Below are 9,524 nucleotides of genomic sequence, written 5' to 3'. Positions count from 1 at the left end.
ACTTTTGGCATCGACTCCGTTTTAATAAATGAGTGCTGGGAGGCGTCGTTTGACTTCAGGAGCTCCTGCGATGCTCTTACTCTGCGGGAGAAAACCAAAAACCAAAAGTAGCAAACATGGAGCGATATGACTCGTTTAGTCTTGGGAAACGTGCATCGACAGGTACAGTGTCCTTTTCCCCGCGTCTTTAAAAATAATTCATGCATAGATCCCCCACTGAGAAAACCCTTTTATATACTTTCTCCTTTGTACACATTTTATATAGAACTATATATAATATCATTTCTCTATATCTATATTTTCAGAAAAATTCTTTCCACACAATAAAAAACAACAATTAAACAAATGCTTCAAACAAAACAACAAAAGAAGAGAAGATGAAAGAAAGAAAAACACGACTGAGGCCAGTTTGGCACTTTGTCACGAGAACATGACAGAACTCTGTTAGTTGACGGTAAATAGCGATACTTTATTTTTCTTTCGTTTTTCTTCTCGATTTTTTTTACTTGTAGTTCTAAATTGGAAGATTATTGTGATTTTGCATTATACAAATAAAATTATATTTTGTTATTTTTTCATCGCTCAAAATAAGCATCACACTCGCGGAAGCCGGTGTACCCGGCGAAACACCGTGCATTTATCGAGCCTTTCAACCCCAGATAGGCCAATTATGGCTCTTTGGGTCTTAAAGGTTGCTGACCCCTGCTTTAGATGAACAGAGTTTTTTAATTAAATACATACTCTTTAATAAATGTTCTCTTTTATAAAAAGTAGGATAATTAAAAAAACTTTTATTATACCTCTATTAGAAAAAAAACTGTCTTGTTTTCTGTTGTCTGTTATGTAATATTAGGGATGTTTGTGACAATTAATTTCTTCATCGGCTGGACTAACCAATAGTCCACAACTAGGAAACACTGAAATTTTAAGTTAAGTTTGAAAACAGTTTAAAAAAAAACACCCCATTCCAAAACGTCTTGTGACAATCTCATTGGAGTGATGATGTCATAGAACGTCATAAGTCCTTTGATGTTTTTCCTTAAATAGGGGTGAGAAACAGCAAGATTTAGTTCGTTTCAGCAGCATCTGTGTTTGCAGCATACAAAACGTTCACCACAGAAACATTTGGAAAGCTCTTCAAAGTCATCGTATAGAAACTCCAACATGTTTCCAAGAAAAAAACAACCAATTCAAAAAGATTACGCCGCCTCTCCTTCCTGGCGTGGCCAGCCAATTTCCCCAAATGGCATCTCATCCTTCCAAAGGGCATTAGAGGAGAGTAGGAAGGAAAACTACCTTCTCCAGAAAAAAATGCAACAAATTGAAGAAGAAAAACATCAACTGGAGGACAAGTGTAGACGAATGGAAGCCCAAAATAAAGAGCTGGAAGAAAGACAACAGCGCCAGCCGGACATAAACATTATTAATGAGGGCTGGGGAATCAAGTTTGCTCAGGCCCGAGAGCAGATTGTGCACCTCATTAAAGAAAACAGGCAAAAGAGTGCAGAACTAAAAGAAATGACCAACCAGCTCCAAGACAAGAAAACGATGACTGATAAGATACAACGGGATCTCCAACACATGGACCGAAAAAATCGGCTCCTCCAAAGACAGCTCCATGAAGCTGTGGAAGAAAAGAATAAATTCCTCCAACAGAAGGAAGAGCAGGACAAAAAGCAACAAGACATGCAGCACAAACTGAAGAGCATGCAGGAAAAATACCGCATGCTGAAAGAAAGCCTGGATGAAACACTGCGCCAAAATAAAGACCTTCTTCAACAGAAAGAGCAACAACAAAAAAGACTGAAAGAAGGAAAACGCATCGTCCAGGACTTTCAGTCTAAAAATCTAAAACTGCAAGAGTTTTGTAATCAGCTGGTGGACAAAGCAACTAAAGTGGAAGAAGAAAGGGACAAACTGGAGAAACGCTGCTCACAGATGCAGAAAAGGATCGATCAGATAGCGAGAAACAACTCCGAGCTCGTTAAGGGGCGTTTGGTGGAATTCAATAACTTGAAGAGTGAACACACTCAAATGCAGTCACAAAAACAACAAAAAGACAAAATACATGAAGACAAAAATCAAGAAATCAAGAAAAGAAAGAAGCAGTTAAAAGACAAGCACAAAGAGGTCCAACAGAGAAATGCAGACATGCACAAGGACAAGCTGATACAGGAGGAAACATCCAAACAACTCAAAGACAAGCTTGAAGAACTAGAAGCAACATTGGAAGAGGTGGAACAAAGATGTGAGAAACTTGAAGAAAAAAAACGCAGAAACCATCGATGAGCTGAGAAATCTCATCCTGCAGAAAAAAGCGCTCGTGGAAAAGTGCATGAAAAAAAAGAAAAAATGGTTCCACTTGTTCCAGAGGAGAGACGCTACTGCTTCCTCACCTGATGTAGCCTCGTCTTGCTCCACCTCTGTTAACCCCCCCCCCAGCCAGTCCCGGCAGTTGACTGTCCCCTCCTGAGCCTGGTTCTGCCGGAGGTTTCTGCCCGTTTAAAGGCAGTTTTTCCTCCCCACTGTCGCCAAGTGCTTGCTCAGAGGGGATTGTTGGGGTTTTCTCTGCTCTGCCTTTTTTCTTCATTTACTTGTTTAACTTCTTTCATTATTACTTCATTTTGCCTTGTTTCTTCATTTACTTGTTTAACTCCTTTCATTATTACTTCATTTTGCCTTGTTTCTTCTTTTACTTGTTTAACTTCTTTCATTATTACTTCATTTTACCTTGTTTCTTCTTTTACTTGTTTAACTTCTTTCATTATTACTTCATTTTACCTTGTTTCTTCTTTTACTTGTTTAACTTCTTTCATTATTACTTCATTTTACCTTGTTTCTTCTTTTACTTGTTTAACTTCTTTCATTATTACTTCATTTTACCTTGTTTCTTCATTTACTTGTTTAACTCCTTTCATTATTACTTCATTTTACCTTGTTTCTTCATTTACTTGTTTAACTTCTTTCATTATTACTTCATTTTACCTTGTTTCTTCATTTACTTGTTTAACTTCTTTCATTATTACTTCATTTTACCTTGTTTCTTCTTTTACTTGTTTAACTTCTTTCATTATTACTTCATTTTACCTTGTTTCTTCTTTTACTTGTTAAACTTTTTCATTATTACTTCATTTTACCTTGTTTCTTCCTTTACTTGCTTGTTATTCTTATCTAAATAATAAACCAATTAAATTTATCCTTTGAGTATTTTTCATCTCATCTTTACAGAATCTTTCCAAAACATTTTCAAACATTCAGATCTGTCTTTTATTTTCTTCTTGAAACCTCATAAATGGTGAACTAAAAACCCGAAATATGGTTTGAAACATAGTTTCAGCTGAAACTGCCATAACATGCTGTGTGTGTGTGTGTGTGTGTGTGTGTGTGTGTGTGTGTGTGTGTGTGTGTGTGTGTGTGTGTGTGTGTGTGTGTGTGTGTGGAGAGAGAGAGAGCTCACAAAATTAGGTGGTGTTCTTCATTGTAATAGGAAAGGTAACATGGGTCCCCACCGTTTCTCAAAGACTTGTTTCTGTAGTCTGAGTATGTAATTTGTTCCATCAGACAGACATGGATCCATAGATTATATCTGGTTTTAACCATCTGATAGTTATGCATTTTAGGGCTGCAGTGAGTCATATATTTAGCAAGTAAGTTTTGGCTTTGCAGTCAATATGTTCTGCAATCCTTCCCAACACTGCTGCTGTAGGACTTAGTGGAATATTTACCTTGGAAAATGTCTTTGAGAGCATCAAATATCTGCCTCCAGAATACACAGAGTTTAGGGCAGAGCCACAATATATGAGTGTGGTTGGCAGAGTGTGTCCCACAGTTCCTCCAGCATGAACTCAGATGTGTTGGACCCATCTTAGCAGTTATTTCTGGAGTTCTGTAGAATCTGGTACATTAATGCCCCCTTTATTTTGGGCACTGCAGGGTTTTGAGTCTAATTCTAGGCCGCTGTTTAGCCTACATGAAGTTAGAAATTCTTCAATACAGCTTGGACTCTCCACCATTTGACCCTTAGAACTGAAGAAGCTTCTCGGATGAGAGGTGAAACGTCTTCAAGTAACTCAAAGAAGTCCAGACGCTTTTCTTTCCAAGCTCCTTAGACTACGATGACCTGGATGACTGAGAACCTTCACAGACTTCTCCACACTTTAAATGCGCTCTAATGATGGGAACGTGTGGTAACATTTAGTCTTAACTGAAATAACATATTGCATCTATAAATGGGATTAAAATGTTTACCAAAGACTAACGTTTTTCATTCAGAACAAACAGCATATTTCAGGTTAGGGCTGCACAACTAGTTTGTCCAATATTAAAATGACAGTTGTTTGTTACAATTATTCACAGATTGTTGTGGCAAAATGTGTTTTGATTGCACTGTCATGTCAGAATACTGCTTTCACCTTTACTTTGTGCTACACTCATGTTAATTAATCTTCATAAATTAATGTTTGCAAACACAAAGTATAAAGTTTTCCACTCTGCTATTTGTACCTGCACAATAGATGTGAATAAAACTCAAACCTATACGAGCTCCTTCTCCGTTTCCCTGCAACATTTTGTATAGATCTAACTTTTTGCCACATAAAGAACCTTCTGATGTGTTTACAGTAAATGTATTTGATAGTAGCTTATTTCGTAACTTTTAGTGGGCCTATGCAATGTTCCCTCTAAGCTGCGCACGTGCGCAATTGCGCACTGCTGGCACAGTCTCTGCGCACAGAAATTCTGCTTTGTGCACAAAAAAAGATCTAACCTGAATTGAAATTAAAATTAATACTTTAACAATTCTGTTTTGCAGTGTTGGTCAGTAAGTGACTGGTTGCTCCCATATGGGAACGATGCCACCTTATCCCATAGTCCAGCCAATAATGCGTATATGCGCAGCTAATCAACGTGGTTGACAGGCTATGACAGCGTCCTTATGTGACGCTTTTTTGTTTTTACATTTTCATGGTAAATGGACTAAAGCAGTTAATTAAAAGTAGTCTAACATAAATGTAAATGCTGTAATTTGATTCTTTTAATAAACCATGAAACTTGGATGGATTCGATGCCGGCGTGACCACAGTGCACACGTCTGATGTCGCTCAGTGGTCCAAGGGATCGCTCAGGGAGTTTGTGTGTTCGCTCAGACACGTGAAAAATTAGAGGGAACATTGGGCCTATGACATTCAGTACCCAGTTATTAAAATGTTAAGTGTAAATCATCCCCAGCCCACAATAGCAGCTGAATTTACTACGATTTCAGATCTTTTTACACGTCAATAAGAAACCACCGATGTGTAAAACAGGCTGACAACAGAATGACGTAAACCACACTACTGCAACTGTGCAGCTCTCAGGTTTTATCTATTGTTTCTCTGTGTGGCCAGCAGGGGGAGGTGTTTTGCTGGTTTTTTAAAATATTAATGAAAACATTTTTCATGAAAGTTGCAAATTTGTTATCTGTTTTTATGACATTTTTCACAACAACATCAACATTAGAAAATGAAATACATTTATAGTAGGTGATCATTAATCAGTATTATTGGCACTATTAAAGGGCCCCAAAAATCAAACTTTGCTTAGGGCACCACGGAGGGCCAACCCTTTTTACACTTCAACGATTGTACACAAAATACAATCATCCATCCTTCTATCTATTTATTTTCTTCCGCTTATATAATTCAGCATCACAGGGAAGCTGGATCCCAGTTGTTTTTCACAGAGGGCCAAGCAGTGGAGGGAGCTGCCGACCTCCCAGCAATACATGTAAAAGCTTTATTTTACACTGACTCTGGTCATCTTTATCTATCATAAAAATTTGCTTCACGATCTGAAACATGTAAGTGTGTCAAATATGCAAACAGCTAAGAAATCAGGATGGGCTAAATCGTTTCTTACTGCACTTCTGTTAGGCGACTGAATAAAAACACAAAGTCAGCAGTCTGGCTATGAATGTCTTTAATGTTTCCCAGATCAGAATCACAGCATACAGTGTATAATAACTTCTAAAGTAAACAGAAATATCATCACCTCATTTATTTATATAATTTTACTTTACTTTTTTTAATAATCATCTTTTTTTTATTCCATTATTTAACATTTTTCTTCATCTCAAGTCTCGAGTTTCTGAGTTCAACAAAGAAAGTAGAAACAAGACAACAGGTGCAGATTTGCAATGGACACCAAGCTGAGGGTTTCTCTGTGGGTGTCACTGTCTCTGTGCACGTTTGACACTGTGGACGTGACAAAGGATCATCCAATCATGAAGTTTTGCTTTGCTGACAGTTTCTAAGTGTTGGAATAAAATAAATCCAGCAGTTATACCACAGAAAGGACAAAGTGTGGCTCTAACAGCTGTTGAACACACACAGACTGTGGTGTTCTCCACACGTCACCCATCGCGCTGCACTTTTCCAGCATCCAACTGTTTTTCTGCTACATAACATCACTGCAGGAGAAAAACAACGGACAGACAGACAGACAGCACAGTGTGACACGAGCAGGTCAGACCACCTGTGTGATCTCATGAGTCTGTGAGGATATGAGGCATCTTATGGTATCAAAGCCCTGGAGTCTGTCAAACATGGCTACATGTAAACACTGCTACATGTTAGGTGAGCTAACATTTAACTGACTGCACTTTTTTCTGTCTCAGTTTAGGTCATTTATGTCCTTACTGCGAATCACTGAAAGGCAAAGCTGGCTTTTATCGCTCTGATGTTACGCACATCATGCAGCACAGATTCATCTCTGATCACAAGACTCATATTTCAAAATAAAAGCGAGCTAAGGCTTGAAAAGAGGACGACGAATTTATGACAATCGCAGCGAAAAGAGCAACGAAAGGATTTAAAACTTGATGAAAATGTTTTTTCTCACTGAAAACTAGCAAATTCTAATAAACAGCATGACTGGCCCTCTGCTGTGAGGGGGCTTCAGTGGAGATGACTTCTGCTACAGCGACCTTACAGCACATGTTCTTTCTGTTTAATTTACTGTCATATTTGTTTCCGGTCCAACGTAGTTATAGTAAATAAAGTTATTTTTCTGAAAAACAACACAGAAGAATAAAAAGAAATAGGTCACTTTTGATTGCATCAACTCTAATATCGGTTTTGTTTTAATAGGTATTTGCAATAAAATGGCATTACTACAGATAAAAATAATAGATGTATTTTTTTAGAAAGTGTTCTGGAAATTGTTACTGTTTATGGATACTCTTAATTACAGATGACATTTCAATGGATATAAACCTTTAGAAAGTTACACTCTGTATATTTACTATTTTAAAACGTAATGCTGTTGCTGGAAATGTGCCTCATTATTGTGTAGCCCCTGAGGTATGTGTGTGAGTGTATATACGTATCCTTTAATCCATATCCACTAATCCTTTCTGTTTTCACAGAAGTGTCATTTTTGAAGATTTGTGCTTCACTAAGTGGCAAAAGTCAGCAGGGATTTTGAAAGTGATGTGCGAGTCAGGTGTTCTCTCCGGTGAGCCTCAGCCTCTTGGTCAGCTGACAACTGATAGGGAGAGCTCTCTGTTAAACCAGCGGGAATGGAGACGTCCAAAAACATTGGAGGGCTTTTGCAAATAAGTAATGTCCTATTTCGTTTCAGACAAAATGCATTTTAGAATACTTGGCTAAACCAAGTACACAGAACTGACTACTGATGCACTCTTGACAGAAGCGGAGCAAGAGCATTTTGAGCCAACTTGACTTGATGTGTACTTTGAATTCGAACCAGGTAAAAAGTGAGCAACTTTCATGACACAGGAAACTCTGTATTTAAGCTCAACAGAATATTTGCCATAATTTGGCATAATTTTTACAACAATGCCCCAATTTGCTGGGTTTTTGGGACATTCATTTATATACACTTTTCTTGAAGTCTGTAAAATTATGATATTATTTTATGCCATGTTATACCCCTAATTAAAGATTGTGAATTATTATGTAGTTTTAGTTTGCATTATTCTCCTGAATTAGAAGAAGCTGATAACTATTGCATTAGTTAAACTGATTTGCATTACATTAAATTGCTGACTTGTTGTGAATGAATGATATTGTTTTATGATGCATTATACTGCTGAGTTATAAGAAATCTAATTTGTCTGAGTAGAAGAGAACAGAGTGTGCTGGAGTTTTCTGCCCCATTTCAGCAGGAGCAGATAAACAGGGAGCCAAGGTCGTAGCTCAGGCGCTGTGTGAGAGAGAGCATGTGAATGTTTAGGCTTTGTATGATAAGGTGGAGGCACCAGAGGCTATAAAAGTTTGAGCAATGCTCCACCATTTTGAGATTTTGAGGCTGTCTGCATCAGTGTCCATCTCCCACGTGTGTGATCATTAAATCATCGTTTGACTCAACCCGGCCGGACCAGTGTTGTTATTGTGGTTTTTTCTCTTGTCTCCATCCCCAATATTTTGAACCTTAACATTTTGGGGGCTCGTCCTGTGGTATTGGGGTGGAATTTAAAAGTTTGGACGGTCCGAGGTTGTCGAACGGACAGGCACGAGCCAGTGGTCTGATGTGAGTGGACAAAAGCCGGCTTATCTAAAGGTAAGGCACTACCTGTTGAATTATTTCCAAAATGTGCCAAATTGGATATGACTAAATTAAAGTCTACTCACTGAAATTACTGGTAGAGTGTCTGTTTTGATTTTGATGAGAATCACCGTGTGTTATGCAGTTAAAGTTGCTTAAGAGTATTTAATGAAGTTGAAGAAATATGAAACTGTTCCCAGAAGTAACAGAGAATGTTGGGTTTGAGTCCCTGGATATTGAGCTGAAGGCTCAGGTAGTTTGGTAGGGAAATTAGGACAGAAACTGTTCCCAGAAGTAACAGAGACTGGTTAATAGTTTTACAAATTAGGACAGAGACTGTTCCCAGAAGTAACAGAGACTGTTTAATTGGTCGTAAAAAAGTTATCTTTCTTCGGTGAGACCCGTTATGGTAAAATTTCTCAAAATCGGTTAGGTTAAAATTATTATAGGACGGCAGCCCAGAAGTCTGCTAAGAAGCACATAGCCCGGGGGTTACGCCCCCTCCTGGCCGTGGACGCGCGGTCTTGACCTGTCGGCGAACAGGGTTAGTTCAGTTTGGTTTAACTGTGGGGTACAGGGCATCCTGAAATAAGCTAGGAGTTACTGAGTCTCCTCATCGTTTAAAACGGTGTCATGTGCTTGTTTGGATACTGTTAAATTGAGTTAGGGATTTAGAAGTTAGGTCAGAAACTGTTCCCAGAAGTAACAGATACTGTTTGATTGATTACAAAAAAGTGAGACTTTCTTCGGTGAGACCCGTTATTTTAAATTTGTCGAAATTTGTTAGGTGCTGAATCTGTCAGGCCTGTCAGTGATTGTAAATACAAGACGTCTTTTGTAATATAAAATAATAGAGTTTTGCCTGAGCTTGGTGTGAGACTCTGTGTGACGTGCAGCTGCAGCGCTGCGAGCTATTTTTAGACTGTGTGTGAACATGCAAATGAGCTGTGACGCGCACAGAGGACTTTTGTTGCTGTTTA

The 9,524-nt window shown here is 38.3% G+C and overlaps 1 pseudogene; it reads left to right on the top strand.

Moving 5' to 3' along the window:
* Positions 1-1,164: 1,164 nt before the first annotated feature.
* On the top strand, positions 1,165-2,400 carry LOC146636757 (uncharacterized; annotated as a pseudogene).
* Positions 2,401-9,524: the final 7,124 nt, after the last annotated feature.

The sequence above is a fragment of the Diplotaxodon limnothrissa genome, linkage group LG3 (genome assembly GCF_057381915.1).
Source record: "Diplotaxodon limnothrissa isolate DT_005_m linkage group LG3, D_limnothrissa_male_GT1.1, whole genome shotgun sequence".
NCBI classification, from domain to species: domain Eukaryota; kingdom Metazoa; phylum Chordata; class Actinopteri; order Cichliformes; family Cichlidae; genus Diplotaxodon; species Diplotaxodon limnothrissa.
The sequence above is the reverse complement of the archived record's forward strand: the minus strand, read 5'-3'. Positions and strand labels throughout refer to the sequence as shown.